We start from the raw sequence: 23,444 nt of genomic DNA, 5'->3' as shown, positions 1-23,444 counted from the left end.
GGTTCTATTTTCTTTTACACATACATATTTTACCTTTTCATTGTTATTTTATCCTCATTTTTCTTAATACTAAGGGAAGTGTATTAATTTTTCAGCCTTTTTTCCTTTTTTTTTTTTTTTTTTTGCTTCTTGTTCTATTTTCTGAAATTTTCACTTCATATATTTTGATGCTTTATTTGGTGTACAAAGTTCTGGGACATTTATGTATTAATTGTGCATAAATATCTTTAATTATTGCTAAGTGAATGTCTTTGTCTTATTTATTTCTTTTTGCCTTACATCTTGCCATTACTTTCTTTTCATTGGGTTGGCTGGCTACACTTTTTATCTTCAATTTTTTAAAAAAGATTTATTTACTTATTTTAGAGAGAGAGAGAGAATGTGCACACACCAGGTGGGGGGTGCTGAGAGAGAGGGAGAGAAAGAATCTCAAGCAACCTCCCTGTTGAGCTGAGTGTGGAACCCAATGTAGGGGCTCAATCTTATGACCCTGAGATCATGACCTGAGCAGAATTCAAGAGTCAGATGCCTAATCAACTGAGCCATCCAGGTGCCACAGCTGGCAGCATTTTCATTCCTTCTTTTATTTTCAGTCTCTCCGAGGTCTTTTATCTTCAGTGTACGTGTGTCTGAGCTTTGTATTTTCACTTAATCAGTCTTTACATATATAAATTGATTTTAAGATATACTTAATATTTTTATATATTTACCATATATAATATATACAAGTTGATAAAATTAAAAAATGAAGAAAAAAGAGGAAATTCTACACTTCCCAGAGAGAAGTGATAATATTTTGATATATTTCTTTCCTTTCTTTTTATGCATTAAATATAACCTTCTAACTAGGTTTCTTAAAAATAATAAGGAACTAGGGATGCCTGAGTGGCTCAACAGTTGACGGTCTGCCTTCAGCTCAGGGCATGATCCCAGAATCCTGGGATGGGGTCTTGCATTGGGCTCCCTGCGGGGAGCCTGCTTCTCCCTCTGCCTATGTCTCTACCTCTCTCTGTGTATCTCATAAATAAATAAATAAAATCTTTTAAAAAATAATAAGGAAGTAGATTTACATGGCAAAAAAATAAAAAACAAAGGAAAACAAGAGTTTAAAATAAAAAACTTAAACTGCCTTCTGAATTATTCCTGCTCTTAGTCCCACTCTCCAGAAACAAGTTAAAGTTTTCTGGGTTTGTTTTTCTGGTGGTTATAACTAACACTTTAAAGCATATTGCTAGGGTGCCTGAGTGGCTTAAGTAATGATCCCAGGGTCCTGGGATTGAGCCCCACATCAGGCTCCCTGCTCAGTGGAGGGCCTGCTTCTCTCTCTCCCTCTCCTGCTGCTCTCCCTGTTTGTGCTCTCTTTCTCAAATAAAAGAATAAAATCTTTAAAAATAAAATAAAGTATATTGCTATGTCTTGATTTCTTCTATTAAGGATGAAGTCTTTACATTTAGATATTAGAACTGATGCTGAGATGTAGCGATAGTGTTAAAAAAAAAATCTGAATACTTTTGTCACCAAAATAAAGGGTGTGTGTGTGAAGGCTTTATACACTTTATCTTTTACATTCCCTTGCCTCTTCAGCTCTCAATAGTTGTTAATTATTGTATTCTCTCTCATTATCAGTGTTGTCAACCTTTACATACTTTTCTATAATTTCCAATGCTCCTGTGGATTGACTGCTCTGCTGAGTCATCTTCTGCTCCAGGAGATATGGGCGGAGCTGTATCCCTCAGAGCTTCCCTGGGGCTGCATGATTCAGATGGATCAGTCTCATGGCCACATTTGGTGCCTGCCTGTAAGCTGGAAGCTCAGCAGGGTCTGTTGACTGCAGCACCTTCACCTAACTTTTCCATGTGGCCTGTGCTTTTCACAGAGTGGCTTCTGGGTTCTGAGAGGTAGCTGCGTTCCAAGAGCGCCAAGAGGAAGGAAAGTAGAAGCTGCCAGTCCCCTCTAGGGCGAGGCCTGGAACTGGCATGATGTCACCCCTGTCTGTGTACTCGATTTCCTGTCTCTAGATAGAGCCTCTCTAGGTGCTTCCCTGGGAAAAATCTCTCTTACTTCTGATATCTCAGGGTGTGATATGATTTCCCTTTTTTGTCCCTGCAAAGTCTTCCACTGTCTGCATGAATACTTCCAACTTCATCGTCTGCACTCTTTCTCTGCTTTCTAGCACTCTTGTCATTTGATTGTCTTTCAGCTTCCTTTCCAACTTCTCAAAGGCACAAGGGATAGAAGGGGACATACCTGTTTAGCGTGCCACCGTGAACCAACTACAAATCTTTTGCTTTTTGTTGGCATGTTCTGGGATTATTTTTTTAAATTTTCAATCTATTATTGCCAAATTATTCTTATATTTTCACTTTGTAAAATAATAAAGACACATTTCTTTCAGAAGCCATAATAATCACATTATTCAGAAGCAAGAGGTACTACAGTTATAAATTATTTAATTCTGTGTAACAGATAACAGTATTTATTTCTAATCTATCTCTATCACAATTTCTTAACTTATGAATTCTAAATTTGATTATTCTTTCAGACAGCCAGAGTTTTTTTTAAGTAGATTTTCTAGAAAGGTTTTATTAATATTAAAATTACAAAGTTCATATAGATTGTGTTTTTCATGCTTTTACATTTGGAAGATACCCTGGTGAGGCTAAGAATTCTGTACCATATTTTTTCTTTTCAACATTGCTCCGTTACCTTGTTTCTAGTGTCCCTACAGATAGACATCTAAGCCCTGCCTGATGTATATTATTTTTCTTTAAAGGTGACAAGTATTTTCTGTCTGGATGCTTGTAATATCTCTTTCATGCTTGAAATTCTTCAGAGGATGTCTTGATCTTGATCACTTTATGATCTTGTCATTATTACTTTTTTCTTGATGTGTTGTTTTAACCTGAATATTTCCATCTCTTCTTTATTTTTTTTCTAAAGATTTTATTTATCCACTAGAGATACAGAGAAAGGCAGAGACATAGGCAGAGGAAAAACCCCATGGGGAGCCTGATGCTGGTCTTGATCCCAGGACTCCAGGATCACAACCTGAGCCAAAGGCAGATGCTCAACCACTGAGCAACCCAGGTGCCCCTAGATCTCTTCTTTCAGGAGAAATTCTTTGTATTAACTCCGAATAATCCTCCCCCCCTTTTTTGTTTTTGTTTTTGTTTTCTTCTCTAGGAACACCTATTATGTGTATGTTGAGTCATCTTTGTTTCTTTTACATCTATAATTCAGATGTTAGCTAAGGCCTCTTGGCCCTTTGAAGACTGAAATAACTGTTTTAGTCCCCATACAACTTCAAGACCTATAAAAGACCAAAGACTTCACAATATCAACTAAATCCTATGTTTTTCTTTCTCTGTATGTCATAGATACAAAACTATGAGCATACAAAACTACATACCTTTATTTTAAAAACCTGATTTTCCCAAGAAATTGACTGACTTTGATATTTAGTGATCTTTAGTTGAATGTTTAAAATTTAAGAAGCTGTAAGGAGTGGTTCTATCACAGAGGTGGATCATCTCCTCTCTCTATTCTTCCTCCACTTCTGCTCCTCATCCCATCCCTCCTGGATAGCTGTTCAGTTCCAAATTCTTCCTTATATTTGTGCACCAGGAACTTCCCTCTCTCTTTAAAACCTTTTTACCAACTTACCAAGCCTGGAGCTAGTAGTGCCCTGGGGGGTGGGGACAGTAGAACTCATTTTCTACTCTTACAATCTGTTCCACCAAACAAAGGCTGTAGTCACAGGTGCATTCAGGTGTTCAAATGATGTCATCAAGATTATATTTCCCACTCTTCCTCTCAGGTTATGTTTATCTCTGCTTTTTTTTTTTTTTTTTTCCTATGTGATCTAATTCTCTTCTGATGCAAATAAGGTCATTATATATGGTAGGAAATATGGCTACTGGTTGTGCAAGTTGTATGTATAACCTTATAACTCATGGTGTAAAAAATGAGAGACTCTCTCTCTTTCCCAATATATATCAAATTCCCTAGAAGTAATAGGATCAGATTTGCTTGGGTCAGTGCCCAATTGTATTGTGTTAACATGGCTGGGGAGACATGATTGGATGGAGTACCCACTCCCATTGCCAGTCCAATGGGAATCCTAAGGATTCTGCAAAGACCAGCTCCCTAGTGTAGACAGGAGTATCGCCCAGGGAGGATAAAAACAACAGGGATCTACTACACTTCACACTCTTGGTATGGAAATCTTCCCTTTCTCTCCCTGGTTCATCCCTCCTGGAGTTCAGGGCTACTTGCAGGACCTTGCAGAAACTTTTCACTTAAATATCAATATTGGGACCCTATTAAAGATTTGAGGAAGTAGCCTGGCTTATGTTTTCATTTCTTCCGTGATTGTTTTTTGTCTTCTCAGCAGATTTCATGGAGAGAAGTTACAGTAGGAAGTTACTTTAATGAAAAGTCTTTTGTTTGCTTTGTTTTGCCTGCCTGTGAAATATGGTAGAAACTAAAGTGCAAAAGATCATCAAAAGGAGTAGGGAATAGACTGAAGGGAAAAATGGCCTCATAAACCCAATTTTTCTAAAGGAAGTATTGTTGCAGTAATTCCACATGCGAGGTGCCCAGTGAGTTGTGCACTGAGGCAAATCATGGCAAAGTGATTCCACTGGTAAAAATGCTCAATCAACTAGCTACCTGAGTGGTACTAAATCAAAGAAAAATCTTGCTTCAAAACTGCTTGCTGAAAACAATATGCATTCATCAAACACTTAAGATTTGTCAGGCACTGTGCTAAGTACAAACTGTAAACATGTCATTATAACAGACTGTGTCTTAAGAACTTAAAATCTAGGGATCCCTGGGTGGCGCAGTGGTTTAGCGCCTGCCTTTGGCCCGGGGCGCGATCCTGGAGGCCCGGGATCGAATCCCACGTCGGGCTCCCGGTGCGTGAAGCCTGCTTCTCCCTCTTCCTATGTCTCTGCCTCTCTCTCTCTCTGTGACTATCATAAATAAATAAAAAAAAAAAAAAAAAAAAAAAATTAAAAAAAAAGAACTTAAAATCTAGCTATTGTAGGAATCCTTTACTTCCTCCATATGCTTTATTCTTTATTATAAGTGATGACTTTAGAATATTCTATTGTATTTATTTCCTTTCTAAAAAATACTTTAAAGCACAATAATAGTTACCCTTTGTTGAGGTCCTATTCTATTATATACCCTTTATATATACTATCTCTAATACTCCCTCAAAGCCTATGAGGTGAGTGTGATTATGTCCAATTTACGGAAGAGAACAGTGAGGTTTGACGGAGTTAAGTAAATTCCTCAAGGTCATGTGGTAGAGCCAGGTTTGGAACTCAAATCTTCAGGCTGTCTCCCAGCGTGCTTTTATCCTCAAGGCTTCTCTCTGCATCTTCTCACCTTTATCTTCCTCAGGAAACTGCCTCCTTATAGCTTTTCAGTTTGACCAGTTTTCCTCTCCCACTGGCCCATACGGCCTGCCTTGGGTTGGGGTCCACCGCGTCCCATCAGTTGTGGCTGGTGTGAGAAGGCCCATGGGGTTCAGATAACATCCCCTAAGTCAATCTCTGCAGCAGTGGCCATCAGAGACAGAAGTCTCCTTAGAAGTGGATGCCAGCATTAGTGAAGATGACTGGCATGAAGCACAGTGAAGGGTAGTAGGACATTTCCTAAAATGCACCACTTGGGCATAAGGATTATTTTGAGCTGAACACATTGAGAAAAAGCAGACACAAGAAAATCTCTCTGCTGTCCCCCTATTTGCCAATAAGCAAGGCATAAGTTTGTAAAGGTACTCCCCCCTTCCCCTCTCTACCAGAAAGGACAGAAATTAACCCCTAGAGACCCTTAACAGGAATCTACATAACAAATTTTGTTAACTTGCCTGTATCTTCCTTAGTTTCCCCATATATTTGCCTTCTCACAATTTGCCACCCCGAGTAGCTCAGAGTCATTTTTTTGGTCACATTTCTACTAAATTGTTCTTTTTTTTTTTTAAAGATTTTTATTTATTCATGAGAGACACACACACACACACAGAGGCAGAGACATAGGAAGAGGAAGAAGCAGGCTCCATGCAGGGAGCCCGATGTGGGACTTGATCTGGGGTCTCCAGGATCACACCCTGGGCTGATGGCAGCGCTAAACTGCTGAGCCACCCGGGCTGCCCCAAATTGTTCTTTTATTGAGATGCTACATAAGCCCTCTTTGAGTTACTTATCACTGAGTACTCCCATGCATGTACGACATGGGCCTGGATAAACTTCTGTTTTTCTCTTGTTAATCAATTTGTCAGTCTGATAAAACTAAGATGGATTGGGGAAAAGATTTTTTCTTTCCCTACAGTGGGCATACCTGAATGGCACACTTTTATTAATTTATTAATATGATTTTATTGAATTTTATGTCATTGTGAGGAGGGGACTTTCCCAGAGTTATCCCTACATGAGAATGGCTAGCCAACATCAGAATTAAGTACACTTTTGCAAAGTGACAAAACAGGACTCCTGGGTGGCTCAGTGGTTAAGCATCTGCCTTTGGCTCAGGGCGTGATCCTGGAGTCCCAGAATCGAGTCCCACATTGAGTCCCATATCGGGCTCCCTGCATGGAGCCTGCTTCTCCCTCTGCCTGTCTCTGCCTCTCTCTCTCTGTGTGCCTCTATTAATAAATAAATAAAATCTTAAAAAAAGTGACAATACAAATATATATAGAGAGAAGAAAGAATGATTAAGCAATCATAGGACATAAGTGTCATATTATGTAATCATCAATAGTCGTGTTTCCAAAAAACATAATGGCATGGGGAAATGCTCAAAGTACACAAAGTTTAAAAAAAAAAAAGCAGGATAAATTTTCTAAATACATCACATATTGTATGAACATAATGTGCATTTTTAAATGACTAGAAGGAACTATAGGGACACATGGGTGGCTCAGTTGGTAAAGTGTCCCACTCTTGGTTTTGGCTCAGGTCAAGTCATGATCTCAGGGTCATGAAATGGAGCCCAAGTCAGGCTCTGCACTCAGCAGGAAATTTGCTGGAGATTTTCCCTCTCCCTCTATCTTCCCTCAGCTTGTGCACACATTCTCTTTCTCTCTAAAATAAATAAACCCTAAAAAAAAAAAAAAAAAAAAAAAAAAAAAAAGAAGAAGGAAAAATAAAGTTTAAACTAAAGGCTAGAAGAAAAGAAGGGAAAGGGTAGAGTCATGAAAAATACCAATCAACGCAGTACTAGAAACAGGAAAGGAAGGCAAGAAAGCATATGCTTCTCAGCATCATTGTTGCGAAAGATCAAGAGGCAGATGATCCCAGAGCAGACAAACACATCACAGGTTCCTACATTCTGTTAAAAATATTGAGTCACAGGGTTAGCTCCCTTTGTTGGCATTTTACACGGTGGATTTATGATTCTGAAGCTCACCAGGTACTTTGGCACAGGGAAGATGATGCTCTCTCAAGTTTGTCTGTCTCTCTGAGAGCATGGCCCTGTCTCACTAGAATACTAGGTCGGCTGTCTGGGTTACAAAGCAGCCCCTGTTTGGGTAAAGTGAGACAGTTACCTCATTCACCTTGGAGTTCACCAGGGAAGCTGTGAAACTTCAGAGCAGAGAAAGCAAAACCTTCAACCGTAGTTACCTTGCTGCAGCAAAAAGAAACCAAACAGGTTCAACCTGAAACTGCCTACCAACCTTGCCTATTTCCTCACCCTAGAGAGCTTTGAGATCATTCAACTAAGGGACTAGCTTTTTGTATTTGTAAATGACATTTGGCCCAAAGTAAATGCTCTTGTCCTGAGATCTCATACAGAGTATAGGTTGGCTCCAAGACACAACACCTCTACTGTTTGTCCCTGACAGGCACACCCACATACATTTTGAGGTTACGAAGGTAGATTTTTGTGGATAAGGAATGAATAAATTCCATAAACACACAAACTGGGAAACCACTGGTCAGATGGAACCAAGGAAGAAAGTCTGGGAAGGAGAGCAGACCACCAGCAGGGTCTAAGTCAATAAAACAACAGAAAACATACATCAACATGCACACACATGGACTTACACAGCATTTGAGAATGTTCAATGAAAGCATTGTTTGTAAGACAATTCTACCTCTTTCTCTGCTCCCCTGTCTGAAGAACCAAGTGGAATATTGTTGCAAAAAAACCCCACAATGGTAGGATGAAATCTGATGCACCAATGAGGAAAGATTAAATAAAACCAAAAATGTTTTATAGCAGTGCAATAGTAATCAATGAATGTACAGTGCTTATATTGAAGGCCCTTGCAAGGTGGAGTGAGAAGGGGAGACTTATGGAGATGAGTTCACATCATGCACTAGCAGACACATAAAGTATAATCCCCCATGTCAAAGGTTTCAGTTAAGCATTTTATTTTTTTCTTAATTTTTTTTTTAATTTTATTTATTTACGATAGTCACAGAGAGAGAGAGGCAGAGACACAGGCAGAGGGAGAAGCAGGCTCCATGCAGGGAGCCCGACGTGGGACTCGATCCTGCGTCTCCAGGATCACGCCCCGGGCCAAAGGCAGGTGCCAAACCGCTGCGCCACCCAGGGATCCCAGTTAAGCATTTTAAACTTAAGTGAAAAGGTCTCCTCCAATCTGGGGTAAACCATCATTAGACCATCCAGATATAACAAAGGTTAATATTTGTTGTGTTAGGCCATTTCTCATGCAAACTTCTACAGGCCTCACATGTATTAGTTTGCTTAATCCTCACAGAAACATTATGAAATGAGAGCTGAAACAGCCCCCCGCCCCTATCTTTTTAACAAATAAAGCAATTGAAACAAAGGCTAAGTAATTCCCTTAAGATCTTGCTGCTAGTGGAAGGTTTTGCACCCAGGAAATCTGACTTGTCTCCAGGAGCCTGGAGCTCCAATTTTCAGGCACTGCACTCATCTGTAGAGTTCACTCCTTGACCTTCCTCCTTGGGTTTATTTAATTATTATTTTATTTTTAAAAATTTTAATTGTTATTTTAATAACTCTGTCCACCAGGAGCCTGGCATAATAGCTTAGGATATTATAAATAATTGTATTCAAATATGTCTCTTTCTTCCTTTAAGCTTCCAATCAGCTTCTAGAAACATCCCAGAATCCACAAAAATTACCTTTTTTTAATGAACTTTTTTTTTAAAGATATTTATTTATTTGCTCATGAGAAACAGAGAGAGAGAGAGAGAGAGAGAGAAAGAGAGAGAGGCAGAGACACAGGCAGAGGGAGAAGCAGGCTCTATGCAGGAAACCTGACCTGGGACTCTGTCCCAGGTCTCCAGGATCAGGCCCTGGGCTGAAGGTGGCGCTAAACTGCTGAGCCACCCAGGCTGCACCCCCCTTTTTAAATTTTTTTTTTAATTTTTAAATTTTAAATTTTATTTTATTTTTTTACAAAAATTACTTTCTACAAGACATCTATTCATCACAAGAATCTCTTACAATGGGGCAGCCCAGGTGGCTCAGCGGTTTAGCGCTGCCTTCAGCCCAGGGCATGATCCTGGGGTCTTGGGATCGAGTCCCGCATCGGCTCCCTGCAGGGAGCCTGCTTCTCCCTTTGCCTGTGTCTCTGCCTCTCTCTCTGTGTGTCTCATGAATAAATAAATAAAATCTTAAAAAAAAAAAAAGAATCTCTTACAATGGATTACAATTCCTAAGATTCAGTAATTGTAACGGTGTGTCTTTGTATATTATTTTTAAAAGATGTTATTTATTTATTCATGAGAGACACAGAAAGAGGCAGAGGTATAGGCAGAGGGAGAAGCAGGCTCCCTGCTGGGAGCAGCATACCAGACTCAATCCCTGAACTCGGGGATCATGCCCTGAGCCAAAGGCAGACACCCAACCCCTGAGCCACCCAGGTGCTCCCTTTGCATACAATTTTATAAGTACTTACTTTCTTATATTCTCACTTCCTGCAAAATCCTGAAAACATGTCGAGGTTGGTATTATTCTCATTCTAAAGGTGGGATTACTAAAGTTCTGAGAGTTCAGGTGACTTATCTAAGGACACAGAGTTAACACATGACAGAACCAGGAAAAGAACCCATTTTCAGTGAGTGGTCCCCATGTGATGGAAGCTCAGCAGGCCAGGTCAAGTCCCTATTCTCTAGGAACTCTCAGGTCACTAATGTGGTAATACTTAACCCATCATAGATCTTCAATAGGTAGGGTTGACACGCTTTGGTAGCAGGAATAACTTTAAAGTGCTGATGTAAAACTGGAGCAGTGTCTACATTCTGCATAAAAGCTTAAAAGAGACCTTTATTTTAAGCATAAAAGCTTAGAGGACCTTTCCTGAGTCCTTTCTGTCCATTGTTCTCAAGGAAGGCTGGCAGTTGAGTAATCCCAGAGCATGTGTTTCAGACTGGGATGGGATAGGATTGTAGGTACTGTTTGATAACATAATTCTGTTATTAATGCTTTCAAAGATGTAAGAGAAGGAGGGTCTTAATTTGGAGCACAGCTTTTTTTTTTTTTTTTTTTTTTTTTAATTATTAGGGGATTTCAGTTTCCTTTACCTGAAGGTGGTAGAGGTGAGATAGTTGAAAAGGAGGAAGTGGGCCTAGACAACACAGAGGTGGGCCAGGGGGGGAGGGTGGTGGGAGTGGTGGGGGTGGAATTAGAGAAGAGAGGGCCCAAAGTGACCCCAACTGAAGGGTGTGGTCAATGGATGCCACTAACAAAATAATAGGTAATCCAGCTTTAAATTTCCCTTTTCTGGGGCAGCCTGGGTGGCTCAGCAGTTTAGCACCGCCTTCAGCCCAGGGCATGATCCTGGAGACTGGGGATCCAATCCCACATCAGGCTCCTGGCATGGAGCCTGCTTCTCCCTCTGCCTGTGTCTCTGCCTCTCTTTATCTCTCTCTCTCTCTCTCTCATGAATAAATAAAATCTTTAAAAAAATTTTTTTCCCTTTTCTGCAAAATAGTTCTCTTGTGTTAGTTTCAAACTTTGATAAAGTGTGTTAAACATGGCAGCCTTGCTTTACATCCTTTGGGAAATATGAGAAAGGGTTCTGCCCATGGTGTAAGAGGGATAGAGATTAAAGAACAAGATGTGGAGAAATGTTTGTGAAACAGCAGAGATGAATGGAGGGAGGTGAGAAATATTGACCAGAATGGGAGTGTGGAAAGGAAAAACAACTCATCCACCCCAAGGATACCCCAAAGTAGTTGTGGAGGAAATTGGACTTGGAGACAAGCAGGGTAGGAGCTTCAGGCTGTGCGTGCAGGTTTTATATAAATAGAAATGTACCCAGTCACACACACTCCCAAGTTGAAAAGTTGGAGGGCCAGGGGAGGAGTCAGGTTACTTTTGTTAAAGAATTAACTTCCACACGTCTGGAATCTTAGAAGAACAACATGGATAAACAGAAAATGACATTGCCTCACACTAAAACTGTCTCTCTGGATGCTGGGGGTCAGTGATCGATAGTAAGTTAAGGGAAATGAAACCACCGAAGTAACAGAACTGCAGCATGAGCAAAATGATTTATGCAAGCCACATGTAAATGTGTGCCCTTTTGCAAATATGACTTGGTCCCTCCTGATAATTTTAGACACCTGAAAGTGGCCCTGTGCTATAGCCTAGATAGATCATTGTTCCAGCCAGGGGAATTCAAATTCTATAGACCTTTCATTTTATGAAGAATACAGTAGATATCTGAATACAGCCTTAATTTATTTACATTTGTGAGATACTCCTATTTATGTCTTTGGTATAATCTACTGCCTATTCAAATAAATAAAACATTAGTACACAGCAGGTATATCTAGTCTTAATGGGAAGATAGATGTTTCTGGAAGAACCATCAGCAATGAAACAATTGCATTGTAAATATTTATGTGGTAATAATTAGACTTAGCATTGAGATGAGCTCCAAATTTATTTCAGTTATGCCTCAGAGTCTACAAAAAGGACAGTACTCTGAAGATAATCTTTGGATTCTAAAAGATCTAGTTGTCATCACAATGCATTGGTTAATACTATGAAATCACTTTTGGTGAGACTCTTTTTGAGGAATTAACATTGTTCAACTACTCCTAATGTGATAATGATAACTAATGTGTATATTTTAATCTGTGAAAAAAATTAACACAAAGAAAAATTATCCATTGAAATAAAATATTTCAATAGTATGATTCTACTACAGATTTAAGATTTAAAAACCAGGTTTCCTCTCTCTCTCTCTGTGTGTGACTATCATAAATAAATAAAATAAAATAAAAAGTTAAAAAAATAAAAATAAAAATAGGGATCCCTGGGTGGCGCAGCGGTTTGACGCCTGCCTTTGGCCCAGGGCGCGATCCTGGAGACCCGGGATCGAATCCCACATCGGGCTCTCGGTGCATGGAGCCTGCTTCTCCCTCTGCCTGTGTCTCTGCCTCTCTCTCTCTCTCTCTCTCTCTCTCTCTCTGTGTGTGTGTGACTATCATAAATAAATAAAATAAAATAAAATAAAAAGTTAAAAAAAATAAAAACCAGGTTTCCTTCAACAATAATTTTACCATATTTTTAGGGTATTATGTAAGCTAATTTTGTGTTAGAGTTTTTAATTAATGTAGTGTAGCACTATTTGCCACCTCAAAATGTGTCTGTCTCTGACATATGGATTATTTGAGGCTGATTATTTTTTAAAAAGACAAAAAATAGAAAGCTCAGTAAGAATCCTAATCTTTCCCTGAGCTGTCTGAAACAATTTACTTAGAGGACCTGCTCCTGGAAAGGAGCTATCACCATAGATAATTACAGTATAATATAAACTAGGTGTGGTAAACAGGGAGGAGCTTAGCAAAGTCTGTTAAAATTCCTTTCTATGTTCCATTGTTTCTGTGACCCAGCCACATTTGTTTCCTGAATACTTATTCTTTTTTTTTTTTTCTTAAAGATCTATTCATTTATTTGACAGAGCAAGAGAGAATAGAGGGGAGGAGCAGAGGAAGAGGATCCTTAAGCAGACTCCCTGCCGAGTGCAGAGCGGGATGCAGGGTTCAATCTCATGACCCTGAGATCATGACCTGTGCTAAAACCAAGATTCAGACAACCTACTGAGTCAGGTGCTCTCATTTACTTTTTTTTTTTTTTAATCTCCTTGTGAATTATCTTCCTTTCCTTTCAGGTCCCAGATGCCTACCTTCTTCTTAGTTCTGGAAGGCACATAAGCCTCACCTGTCTAACTCCTCATATTCTTATAGAGCCTCTGTACACAGGTAATGAAATTCAATTTGCTCCTGTTAATCTGTCTCATGTCAATTTAATTTTTAGACCAGCCAAAAGAATCTTGAGGGACAGTGAAAAACTTCTCCTCCTCAACGCTACTAATACTTACATTCATTAGGAAATGGTCGAAATAAAGCCCAGGGAACCTAAATTAGATGGTGTTATGGGTTGCATTCTTCACCCTAAAAAGATATGTTGGAATCTTAACTCCCCAGACCTCAAAATGTGACCTTCTTTGGAAATAAGATCACTAAAAATCTAATAAACTAAGGTGAGGTCACACTTGAGCTGGGCATTTAGCTGGTGCTAATCCATTATGACCAATATCCTTATAAAAAGATGACCAGGGTAGCCCCGGTGGCACGGCAGTTTAGCAGCACCTGTGGCCTGGGGTGTGATCCTGGAGACCTGTATTGAGTCCCACATCTGGCTCCCTGAGTGAAGGCTGCTTCTCCCTCTGTGTCTCTGCTTCTCTCTCTCTCTGTGTCTCTATGAATAAATAAATAAAATCTTTAAAGAAAAAAAAAGATGACCATGTGAGATAAACACATATACAGAGAAGGGCATGTGACCACAGAAGAAAAGATTGGAGCAAAGAAGCTGCAAGCCAAGGAACACCGTGGATCACCTAAGACACCAGAAGCTAAAAGAAAGGCATGGAACAGATTCTCTCCTAGATCCTTTGAGAAAGGATGACCCTGCCAACACCTTGTATTTATGACTTCTAGCCTCTGAAACTGTGGGGCAATGAATTCTGTTGCTTTAAGCCACCCAGCTGTAGCACTCTGTTACAGAGAAAATGAATACTGATGGGAATGGACACACCCACTTACCTTATAGAATGATGAAGAGGTATGAAGAGTGCAAACTTTGGGGTTCACCAAAAGTGGAAATGAGCCCCAATCCAGCCATTCCTTTCCTATCCATGACTTTATGCATGGTAATTACTTTAGTCTGTTTCTTTAGCAATATAATAGAAATAAGATCATCATAAGATTGAGGACATTAATTATTAAATATATGAAAGTTACAGGGCACATAGTAGGTTCCCAAGAAAGGCTAATTTGCATTCTTTATATATGAGCACATTTAAGTGGCCAATTAACATTCAGTCATTTTGATGTTATTGTTTACATGCTCTTTCCATTGTACTATTGACATGGGCTTTTTCTTTTTTTTTTTTTTTTAATTTTTTATTTATTTATGATAGTCACAGAGAGAGAGAGAGGCAGAGACACAGGCAGAGGGAGAAGCAGGCTCCATGCACTGGGAGCCCGATGTGGGATTCGATCCCGGGTCTCCAGGATCCCGCCCTGGGCCAAAGGCAGGCGCCAAACCGCTGCGCCACCCAGGGATCCCAACATGGGCTTTTTCTTATGTTTATTTCGTGTAGTTATGGAAATTAAGAGCTCTTTTCTTTCTTTTCAATTTAATTATTGAAAAAATTATTGCATTTCAACTGAATTATTGAAACATTATTAGAAAAAAATCTGGGGCACCTGGGTAGCTCAGTCAGTTAAGTGTCTGACTTTGGCTCAGGTCACGATCCCAGGGATAGAGTCCTGAGTTGGACTCCCTGCTAAGTGAGGAGTTTGCTTCTCCCTTTTTCTCTGCCTCTGCTCATATGCTCTCTCTCTCTCAAATAAATAAATAAAATCCTTAAAAAAAAAAAAAAAAGGAAAGAAAAAAAAAAAAGACCAAACTTCTTTTAGAACTATAAGTTTCTGGGATGCCTGGGTGGCTCAGTGGTTGAGCATCTGCCTTTGGCTGAGGGCATGAACCCAGAGTTCTGGGATCGAGTCCCGCATCGGGCTCTTTGCATGGAGCCTGCTTCTCCTCCCTCTTCCTATGTCTGTGCCTCTCATGAATAAATAAATAAAATCTTTTTTTTTAATAAATAAAATCTTAAAACAAAACTGTAAGTTTTGGCCTGAATGCTCAGTCACACTTTTGGCAGTAATGATAAAAAAAAAGAGGAATCATTCATAACTAATGGAGAATAGACAGTAGAAACTCTAGTTCCTGATGATATATTGAAGAACATTCAGGAAAGTGAGTGGGTGAAAATTCCCAGGCAAATAGTTTGTTCATTTAATTTTATCTTGAATGTGCTAAAAAAAAAAAAAAATTTTTCTTTTTGAGAAATAGTAAGATGTTCTTTCACAGAGTAGTGAAATGTGAAGCATCCAATCTAATGACTCAGTTTCAAAGTCTGAATTATTTATTAGTATTATTAAAAGGGGATAAAACTTCTGGTTCAAGATGGAGGAATGACATATTTATGTGATCTTCCTAAGACCTCATTAAAATGACAATAAAGAAATAAAGAGGTGTAATTGAGGAGCAATCAAGAGAAGAGGAAAGGGCTATCAATGATCTAAATCTTTCAATAAATTTCTGGAAGACAAAGAAGAAAGTGGTGACCAGACAAACACAGTGGAGGCGATTCCAGCCTGAAGGATGCATGGAGAGGCCATACCTGAGAAGGAAGCCAATTGCCTACAGATCCCAACATGCAAGGACTCAGAAAATTCACTTCCCATGTATCTTTTATCAGGAAGTTACTTGGCAATATGCCTCAGCAAGACAAAGGAATAAACCAAGGAAAAGCACTGGCATTCAGGAAAAGGTGGATTCTAATGAGGGAAGTCATTAAGGGAAGTCTCAGGGTGACAGCTGTCCAGCAGACCTGGCCAGCAAGCAAGAGGCTAGGAGGAAATTATCTGAGGACAAAAAAGGAAGAGGCTGAGTATCTCATAAGAACTTTGTGATTTTAGGCTAGTACAGAGGCCTACAGTACAAAAAAAAAAAAAAAAAAATTAGAAAGCTACTTTATTGATTTGGATGATTGGGCTGCAAACTACAGGAAAACCAACATGGCTGAAAGAATACGGAATTTATTATCTGATGTAACAAGGGCACTATATGCAGGGAAGCTTCGGGCTTGCTGGTTAACTCAGTGGTTCTGGGTCTTCACCAAGCACCTAAGTTCTTTCAGTCTTTCCCTCTGACAGCTTTACTTTGTAAGCTTTGTCCAAAGGTTAGCTTTTCTCACAGTAACAAGAAACCCACTGCTTTCTCTCTCTCTCTCTCTTTTTTTAAGATTTTATTTTTAAGTGATCTCTACACCCAACATGGGTCCGGACTTATAACCCTGAGATTAAGAGTCATGTGCTTTTCTGACCAAGCCAGTCAGGTGCCTTCCCATTGCTCTTTTAAGGTTCACATCCAACATGAGAGAACCCGAAGAAGTTACTATGCCTCTTCTAGAGAGAGGAAAACTTTCTCAGAGACCCTCAGCAGACATCCTTCCCTATCTCATTGGCTGAAAGTGTGTCAGGTGTTCGTCTAAACAACTCTTGGAAAGGAGAATGGAACCACTGCTGCAGAGATTGTTAATTGCCACTTGATATCCATTCTCTTCTAACTTTCTTTCCATAACAGAACTACCTTGAATTTTTATCTGGATATGTATCCAGATAATCACCAAGCTAGGAACCACCTCTTCCAGCCTCTTCCTAGGTGTAGCCATGTGACTAAGTTCTGGCCAATAGGATGTGACTGAAGATGTTGTGGACAAGTTCTGGATTATTCCTTTAAAAGAAGTAGTATAGGGGAGCCTGGCTGGCTCAGTCAGAGCATGAATTCTGGATCTCAGGGTTGTGAGTTTGAGCCCCACATTGGGCATGGAGATTACCATGTAATTCTTAGGCCTCACCCCAGATCTACAGGGTCAGAATATCTGTGAATGTAGCTAAGTAGTCTGTGCTTTAACAAGCCTTCCAGGTTATTCTGATGAATACCCAAGTTTGAGAAACACTGAATGGCCCATGTGGGATCTTTTGTTTGGCTGAAAATAGAGCTGACCTCTCCCAAAATTTTGGCTAAGTAGATGAGGGCAGGCACTTGAAAAAATCAGGGTCCTATTAGGTTGTCTTAAGTGAGGCTGGAATGGATGCTTGGTAGGCAACCAATGGAATGTGCCGTTATAATAAACTAGTTAACTGATTTTCAACTCCTAGAATTAGTCTAAAGATTGGCCTATTATTTTTTAAAAGATTTTAATTATCTATGTGATAGAGAATGAGAGAGCACAAGCAGGGGTAGTGGCAGAGGGAGAGGGAGAAGCAGGATCCCCACTGAGCAGGAAGCCCAACATGAGGCTTGACCCCAGGCCCCTGAGATCACACCCTGAGCTGAAGGCAGATGCTTAACCAACTAAGCCACTCAGAGATTTATTTATATAGTTGACCCTTGAACAACATGAGGGTTAGGGATGCCTATCCCCATGAAGTCAAAAATTATAATTTTTGATTCCCCCAGAACTTAACTATATAGCCTACTATTACTTGGAAGCTTTACTGATAACATAAACAGTAAATTAATAATATTTTGTAAGTTATGTGTATTATATGTACTATATGTGTACAATCAATCTAGAAAAAAGAAAATGTTAATAAAATAAGAAAAAGAAAATACATTTATGTACTATGTTGTGTTTATCAAATAAAATCCATGTATAAGTGGACCTGCACAGTTCAAATATTGTTCAAGGGTCAACTTTAGTTTCATAGCAGAATGTAAAGGCCATGGTCACTGAAAATAAGAAAGTATAGATGACAGACTGAGTGATGGCAATCAAGAAGAGAGGTGAAAGAAAATGAAGAGAAAAGAGGTAAAGTCAACAGCTGACAGAACAAGAAATGAATTTTAAATGCTCATTTAAAATTATAAATGTAATCAAGAGGGATGCCTGGTGGCTCAGTGATTGAGTGTCTGCCTTCAGCTCAGGGCATGATCCTGGGGTCCTGGGATTGAGTCCTGCATCAGGATCCCCATGGGAGTCTGCTTTTCCCTCTGCCTATGTCTCTGCCCCTATCTCTGTGTCTCTTATGAATAAATAAATAAAATCTTAAAAAATGTAATCAAGAGAGGAATTCAAAATAAGAACACAAACTGGAAAGCAGCCCAAGTGTCCACTAGCTGATGAATGGATAAAGAAGATGTAGTATGTATGTACAATGGAATATTATTCAGCTTAAAAAAGAATGAAACTGGGGCACCGGGTGGCTCAGTCGGGCTAAGTGTCTAACTCATGATTTTGGCTCAGGTCATGATCTCAGGGCCATGAGATTGAGCCCTGTGTTGGTCTCATCTGCCTGAGGTTTTCTTTCTCCCTCTCCCACAGCCCCTCTCCCACTTGCTCTCTCTCTCTCTCTCTCTCTCTGTAAACTAAATACTTTAAGAATGAAATCTTGTCATTTGTAACATGTATGGAACTAGAATGTATTATGCTAAATGAAATTAGTCAATCAGAGAAAGACAAATACCATATGATTTCAGTCATCTGTAGAATTTAAGAAACAAAACAAATAAGAGAAAAAGAGAAAGGGAAAGAGATAACTCAGAAACAGACTCCTAATTACAGAGAACAAACTGATAGTTGGCAGAGGGGTGGGTGTTAGAGGGAGGTGAAACAGGCAATGGGGATTAAGGAATGCACTTGTCATGATGAGCACCAGGTAATGTAGAGAATTGTTGAATCACTATATTGTCCACCTGAAACTAGGATAACACTGTATGTTAACCAACTAGAATTAAAATTAAAACTTTTTAAAAATCTACAAATCTATTGGGAAAGAGGCTAGGGAAGAGCTAAGCTAAATTTTCATCTTTCATAGTAGGGAATCAACAGATAATTTCAGAAAATACTATAGCAAGAAACAGCAATGTTAGGGACGCCTGGGTGGCTCAGTGGTCGAGCGCCTGCCTTCCACCCAGGGCGGTATCCTGGGCTCTGAGGATCAAGTCCCGCATCAGGCTCCCTGCATGGAGCCTGCTTCTCCCTCTGCCTGTGTTTCTGTCCCTCGCTCTGTGTGTCTCTCATGAATAAATAAATAAAATCTTAAAAAAAAAAAAAGCAATGTTAGCATATTATTTAAAGACATGAGGCAATCTCCATAAGAATAAAAACAGAGTGACTAAAATAATTAAAAATATTTATCAATATTTATCCCTGCTGGAGTGGGGACTGCTCTTTATCATTGACCCTTCTCTACAATTCAATTCTTTTTTTTTTTTTTTTTTAATTAGGCAATGTGTTCCAAGGATGAACACCTTAAAAATTATGTTTTCAGAGGTGGTATACATAATGTGGGATAGAGTCCTCCTACAAAGAGTTCCTTTGTAAAATTCTGTTCAGGAGTGGGGCCATCAGAATGTGTGCAGAGCCCTGAGTCTCTCCTTTCTTGCAAGGCAGCTTTAAAAATGGTTGGATTGGGACAGAGTTTCTGACAAAAGCCCTTTCCTCATTGGCATAATCTTTGGACCGCTGTACAGAGTTCACATGTGGCTAGCCTGAATGAGAACCAGCTCAGAGTGATCTGTTGGCAGTCTTGTTGCTGTCACCTTTTGTAGAGTTTCCTCTCTTTGGCCACCCCTGCTTTCTCATTCAGATGTGGGGCACACAGCCTTAATGGCTAACGGATGTTTGCACTAGCAGATTCGTCCTCATTAGTCTCAGTTCTGATTGGGCAGCTGAATGTTCGCAGCATGGAAAGTCACAATATTTCAACAATCAATTGCCTCAAAGCACTTGAGCAGACAGTAATGATGGTATATTGTATGAGAAGCAATTAAACCATGTCTATGTCTTTAAATTTGTTGGCATGTTTCTTCTCACCATACTGTCATTTTTGTGATTTACTTTGTGCCCAAAATTACTTGTCTCACAAGCTGATGTCAGGCTCTCTGTTCTCAACACCATGTAATTATAGGTGGAAATGGGGGAGGTTGAAGTGGTTTGGGAGTAGTGTGGCACAGGGCAGTGGTTTTCAGACAGTTTTCAGTGGAGTCCTGGGGTGCTGCAGAGACACCTCCATGGAGGTGCTGCAGGGATTGGGAAGGAGTAGCCAGGACTCTGGATGCCACCTCATTCCCACTTGAATCAGAGTTGCTGATCCTATCCTGTCTTATGTTTTGGGAGGAAGAAGGTTCCAGAAATAACTCCCTGGAAATCACTGGTGCGGTGAAATAAACACTGGACTAGTGATCAGAAGACCTGGGTTTGCAGATTGTTTCTCTCATCTACCTGATGGGTCAACCGCAAGTAACCCTATGAATTCTTTGATGGTTTCCTCACTTGTAAAATGGAGATAATGGTACATTTTCCCCATGTCACAAGATTAACTTTTTACATCAGACAGAAATGGCAAATTCTAGACTATTATAAAAACACAAAGTTTATTATCTAGAATAGAGAAGAATTAGTCTCAAAAGAGTTCATTTAATTTGCTTAAATATTGATGGAGGACTACATAGACATATTTTTATAGATTGGCCAGGAAAGCTATGGTCAATTATCATGATGCAGTAGCTTTATTCAGTTATTTTTTTCCGTTTGAGCCCTCCTTCCCCCTCAAATTTTTTTTTAAGTAGGCTCTATGCCCAGCCCATGTGGAGCCCAACGTGGGGCTTGAACTCACGACTCTGAGATCAAGACCCAAGCTGAGATCAAAAGCTGGATGCTCAAGCAACTGAGCCATCCAGGCACCTCTGTTTCCTCCTCAATTTGTATTAAATTGCATACACAGAAGAAACCTGTAAGTAGTCACCTGCTATTTTGCTGTAATTAATTTCTCTAGAGACAATGATAATCATCCTAAAATCCATGGCTCCTAAAGGCCCACTTTATTTTAAATGCAGCCTTTCAGTTCCCACAACATGGAGGAAATAGAATGCAACAAGGTTGTAAAATTATACAACTCAGATGTGCAAAAACAATTTCAAGTCTGTTCCCTTTGATTGCTCACTTGCAAGCAGACTTCCTCTCCTACTCTGCCCTCTTCATTTCTCAGGTATCAAAAGGAAACTTTGATTTCATTCCTTTGCATTACTTCCATTTCATCCCATTTATACAGGTTTGTTTCAGTGTCAGCAACTGGTCCATTCAAAGTTCAGCTTCCCATTAGAGCTGATAAAAATCCTTATCTGGTTGAGTCAATGTCTTTAGATAAAATACTCTATCACTTAAATGTAGTCTCATCCACCCTTTCTTCTTTGATCTGGGAAAATGGGCAGGACTTCCATATCTTCTTGATGTCTTTCAGATAAAAGATGCTCCGATGGTGCAGTGTCCAGGCCTCCAGCAGCCTCAGAGGTAATGAGCCACGTGTGCTTGATCAAATTTGCTGCTAGAGTAGTTTATGGCTTGGTCAGGTGCCTAGTGAGCTCTCTCACCTACAGTCACCAACTCTGAGCCTATACCTCCCCTCCAACCATGCCCCTACCCAGTGGGTGCACCCAAGCCTCTACTGCCAGGGTCTCCCACTCTTGCCCCTTTGGGACCCACAGGGCCCCCAGTTTTCAAGCCAACCACTTCGGTATCTTCCCCAGTCCCTGACACCTGCCTGAGGGAGAGTCTGTGTCTGGTACCACTTCTTGAGAATCAACAGCACCTTGGGAACCCATACTCCATTCTCCTCTGCCCCACCCATCGTGTGTGACCTTGTCTCGGCCCCCCAAAAGAACATCGGAACACATCTAACCCTGCAGTCATATACCTCCAGCTACTCGCTGGTCGGCAATGACCCTAGGAAGAAGGGCAGACGTTGCCCCCCCCCCCCCCTTCCTGCCTGATGGAACATTCCCCTTCATCATATCCTCTTTCTTCCGGAGGTGACTCCTGCCCTTGCCCCCAGGGTGGAAAGGGTTCAGGAAACAGAAATCAGCTTATCATAAGGAAACACAGGCCAGGAATCATTTAAAAACATTTTATCTGTTACAAGGGGTAAAGAAGTCTCTAGGACAACAATGATTTGCCTCAGCTGGGAAAGACCAGGACCTGGTGGAAGAGATCTCCCTTCACCAAGGGAGCTAAGTCTTAGGTTGCTGCATGGGGCTCGCCTAGTCCTTATCAGCCGAGGTAGGAAGAGCCCAGGTCAGGAAAGACCCAGGTATGTGAGGTCCACATTCCTATTACCTGACACAGGATCTGGCTCATTAGATTCGCAGCGAATGTTACAGTCAATGGAGTAGACAAATTCTGGTCTTTGCCACTGACTCACTCTTTGGCTTTGTCAAGCTTTATTGGGTAAGTATCTGGTTTTCCCTATATAGAGTGGAGCTGATAATAAATAAAACTGACCTTGCAAGGTTTTTTCAAGTGTGAAAAAGAGGCGATATTGAATGTCACTTGGTGAACTCAGAAAGGTAGGGATAAGAGACTTCCTAATTCTTCAATACCCCCAGATAATAATAGGCTAGTGACTAAAAAGAAATGCTTATTTTCTCACTGGCATTCTTTAATAGAATAGAAAGAATAAGAGGTTGTTTTTTTTTTTTTTCATGGAATCATTATTACTATTTCCATGTTGAAAGAGAAAAATATAGGGGTGCCTGGCCGGCTCACTGCATAGACCATGTGACTCTTGTTCTTCAGGTTGTAAGTTTCAGCCCCACTTTGGGTACAGAGATCACTTAAAAACAAAATCTTAATAGAGAGAGAGAGAGAGAGAGAGAGAGAGAGAGAAATAAGAGAGAAAGAGAAAAATGTGGCAGATGATCATTTTTATTCTTTGAGACTTGGCTTTTAATGCAATCAAGTCTGCTAACTGCTGCCCAAACCTCATCTTGTTCACCACTCATTCTAACAAAGAGATTAGTTTAGAATCATTAGGAAAAATTCTGCCCCAAAATTTGACTTGGGATTTGATTGGAATTTTGTTAAACCCAATATGTTGTGATACTGAGACTTCTCATTCAGGTAGTTTCATTCACTTACTCAAATTACTTTTTTTCTCTGAGTACATTTTAGAGTTTTCCTCATAGAGTCTAGTGTATTTTTTTGTTCAGAATTGTAAAGGTTTTTTTTTTTTCCTACTATAAAAGAGACTTCTCTCCATCATATTTTAGCTGTTTATAGATGATATAGAGGGAAGTTATTATCTTACTAAAAACTTGTCCTATAGTTGCCATAATAAAAATAGCAATAAGAAGTGATAAAATTATACTAGTATTGAACAGTTGCCAAATGGCAGGCACTATGCTGTGTGTTTATATGTATTTTTCCATTGAATCTTCACAGTAACCCTATAGTTATTATCATTGTTTTCCTAATTTATAAATGAAAAAACCTGAAGTTCAGTGAGATGAAGTAACATGCCCAGGGTCACTCAGTTCATTACTGAGCACTTAATTAGTTCCCTTAGGTT

This window comes from Canis aureus, chromosome 6 (assembly GCF_053574225.1).
Source record: "Canis aureus isolate CA01 chromosome 6, VMU_Caureus_v.1.0, whole genome shotgun sequence".
Taxonomy (NCBI): domain Eukaryota; kingdom Metazoa; phylum Chordata; class Mammalia; order Carnivora; family Canidae; genus Canis; species Canis aureus.
The sequence above is the reverse complement of the archived record's forward strand: the minus strand, read 5'-3'. Positions refer to the sequence as shown.